General features: G+C 40.8%; 1 pseudogene; it reads left to right on the top strand.

The window, feature by feature from the left end:
* The first annotated feature begins 2,258 nt into the window (after positions 1-2,258).
* LOC128049992 (uncharacterized) lies at positions 2,259-3,266 on the top strand (annotated as a pseudogene).
* The last annotated feature ends 396 nt before the right edge of the window (positions 3,267-3,662 follow it).

Here is a 3,662-nt window from a genome sequence, read left to right as displayed (position 1 = left end):
TAGCCATTCCAGAGGGATATAATATAATTGTAATTGATTTACAAGATTTTTTTTTCACCATTCCCTTAAATGATGAGGATAAAAAGCGATTTGCTTTTAGTCTGCCATCAGAAAATCTTAAACAGCCTTATTTGAGGTTTCAATGGAAAGTACTACCTCAGGGAATGAAAAATAGCCCTACCTTATGTCAGAAATTTGTCAATGCTGCTTTAGAAAATATTAGAGCTAAATATGAACAAGTATATATGATTCACTATATGGATGATATTTTAATAGCTCATTCAGATAGAGCTCATTTGCACACTGTCCTCCAAAATTTAGCCCAGGCATTGTCAGCTAGAGGCCTAAAAACTGCCCCAGAGAAAATTCAAATCAATCCACCCATAACCTACTTAGGAAGGGTTATAAATTCATAAACAGTGACTCATGCCCTGCTACAATTAAGAAAGGACAATCTTGTCACTTTGAATGATTATCAAAAACTTTTAGGTGATATTAATTGGATAAGGCCCTATTTAAAATTAACCACTGCCAAATTAAAGCCTCTTTTTAACATTTTATGCAAGGATCCCGATCCAACATCAAAAAGACAATTGACTGCCGAGGCTCGGGAGGCCCTAGGCAAAAGTAGAAAAGGCTTTATCTGATAGCTATGTAAAAAGAATTGATTTAGCAGCGAACTGGCAATTCCTTTGCCTAGCTACCCCAACTGCACCTACGGGAGTTTTATGGCAAAGCGGCCCCCTAGAGGGGGTCCATCTTCCCGCCCAAGCTAAAAAAGTAGTGGCTTCTTATCCAGGCTTGATAGCTACGTTGATATTAAAAGGAAGAAAGCGGAGCATTGAATTGTTTGGCAAAGAGCCATCAGAAATTGTAATTCCATATAACAAGGAACAGCTTGGTGCTCTTTTAATGTTTGATGAAAATTGGCAGATTGCTATAGGAAACTATTTTGGTCAAATTCTGCATCATTTACCTTCACATGTTTTGTTAAATTTTATATCTAGACACCCAGTTATCTTCCCTGTTAGGTGCAAACAATTCCCCATTCCTGGTGCTCAGATAGCTTTTACTGATGGGTCAGCTAATGGCAATGATGACCCTGTATGCGAGACAGCAAAAGAGACACAGATGTGTAAGTGGACTTTTGGACTCTGAGGGAGAGGGAGAGGGTGGGATGATTTGGGAGAATGGCATTGAAACATGTATACTATCATGTAAGGAAAAAAAATAGAAAGAAAGAAACAAGTAACTTGCAGTATCATTTAGTGGAATAATATTCTGAGATACTAAAATAAAATAAAATAAAATAAAATTAGATTTGCTAAAAAAAAAAAGCTTATTATAAGGATATAATACAACATCTCTTTACTTGTGTTTCATATTTGGGTCTGCCAAAAGCTTTAAAAACTGATAATGCTCTTGCTTACACTTCTAAGTCTTTTCAAGAATTTTGTACAATGTTTCAAATAAAACATAATACAGGCATCCCTTATAATCCACAAGGCAAGCCATCGTGGAAAGAGCACATCAAACATTAAAAATACAGATTCAAAAATTACAGGAAGGGGAATTTAAGTATAGTTCCCCCCGTCAGATTTTACAACATGCATCCTTTGTAATAAATAACTTAAGTGCTGATTTGTCTGGAACCACTGCAATGCTTCGTCATTGGTGTCTGGAACAACAAAATACAAAGCCGTTAATAAAATGGAAGGACCTCCTCTCCGGACAATGGAGGGGTCCTGACCCATTGTTAACTAGTGAACGAGGATGTGCTTATATTTTTCCACAGGACGCAGATTCACTAATTTGGATCCCGGACAGACTGATTTGCCATGTCACAGTCCCCCAGACATCTGGTTCCCCCATTGATTCAATCACAAAAGAGGAAGGGCATTCCTCTTCCCCTGCTGCCACCGGTGCCACCGCACAGAACAGCCACGCACCGGGAGCAGTGGGTGGGGCCAGCCTGGCTGCTGGGTCCCAGTGTGCCATGCTCGCAGCCGGTGGCCCTGCCAGCATCCGTCTGCACTTGCTTGGCCACCGCTGGGCCTGAGGCTGGTTTAGCAAGGGGGCAAGGGCAGCACCTGGGCACCCACCAGTAGGAAAGGCAAGATAAACATCGAGATCCCGGCAGGACTGACAGCTGCTGCAGCGCAAACTCCAGCAAGTCTACAGGCTGGTGCCTCAGGATCTTCTCGGTTGCTCCCTCAGATGTCATATGGAACACTATAGATGATTGCTCAGGGTATCTGATGTGGAAATTTTGTACTTATAATTCGAGAATTGATTACAGAATACCGGGAGGAGGAAAAAATAATTCTATTTACTCTATTTTAGCTTGTCTACCCTCTCCTTATGTTTTTCTTTTCACTAATGACTCCGGAAGACTTAATATACAAATGAATTATTCAGGTGGACCTAATGTAGTGTCTTGTGAACAAAGTATGCTTTCATCTTGTTTAACTCCTCAATAGAATGTTTGTTCTTTTGTGGTGCTAAAAAGTCCACCCTATATTATGGTGCCTGTAACTGTAACCACTCATTGGTATGATAATTATGGTCTTGCTGTGTTACAACAACTACAAGATTTAATGCAAACATGACGGTTTGTGGGCTTACTTATTTTGGGAATATCAGCTTTAATAGCTGCAATTACCTCTGTTACTGTGGAAGCAATATCATACTCAACAAGTACATACTGCTCAATACGTTGATACTATGACCAAAAATGTTTCTTTAGCACTGGTAACACAGGAAGCTATAGATAGGAAGCTAGAGATGAGGGTAGACACCTTAGAAGAAGCAATAATGCATATTGAGACTGAATTACAGGCCTTAAAAGTAAAGATGGCTTTGTCCTGTCACACCGACTACTGGTGGATATGTGTTAGATCCCTGAAAGTGAACGAGACAGATTATGAATGGGAGAATATTGAAAATCATATTTCAGGTGTTTGGAACAGCTCCGACATTGGTCTGGATTTAGGGAAACTTCATAATCAAATAACAACCATGGAACACTCCCAGTTAGATTTAACTGCTGCAGAAGCAGCCAATGACTTTTTTCACACCTTCTATAACTTCATTTCTGGAAAGAACATTCTGTCTACTATCTTTAGCTATGCTGCTGTGGGTGCTCTAATTTTGTTTCTTATAATCATTCTTCCTTGTATTGTCAGGATCCTTTGGCAGAGCATCAGAAGCTCACGACTGAACTACATCTGGCAGTTTTAAGAAATAAAAAAGGGGGAGATGCTGGGAGCCAGCATGGGGAATCCTGCCCATGGCAAAGGTCATGAGGAAGAAGCCTGACAGGCAAAGGCGAGATCAGGCCTCGAGGGAACACCCCTGGACCTTCTCGAGCATCCACCCCAAAAATAGAGTCTGTCCACCTTATTGCATTATGCTTTCACCAACTCTTCTGACATTAACAGGGGGCTATCCCCCACCACCTTTCTCTGAAAAGAGTTAGCTTAGAGATCCAGTTAATAAGTCTCCTGGGCATAACAAGAGTGTTTCAGTCCAAAAACTCCTCTGATGGCTCTCTAGCCTGCCTGACAAGTTTATCCAGCCTCTTACAACCACACATGTGATTGTTCACAGCCTCCCAACTGTGAGAGGCAAGAGCTGCTCCAAACTTTCTAAATACAGAGCCT

This window comes from Budorcas taxicolor, chromosome 6 (genome assembly GCF_023091745.1).
Source record: "Budorcas taxicolor isolate Tak-1 chromosome 6, Takin1.1, whole genome shotgun sequence".
Taxonomy (NCBI): domain Eukaryota; kingdom Metazoa; phylum Chordata; class Mammalia; order Artiodactyla; family Bovidae; genus Budorcas; species Budorcas taxicolor.
The sequence above is the reverse complement of the archived record's forward strand: the minus strand, read 5'-3'. Positions and strand labels throughout refer to the sequence as shown.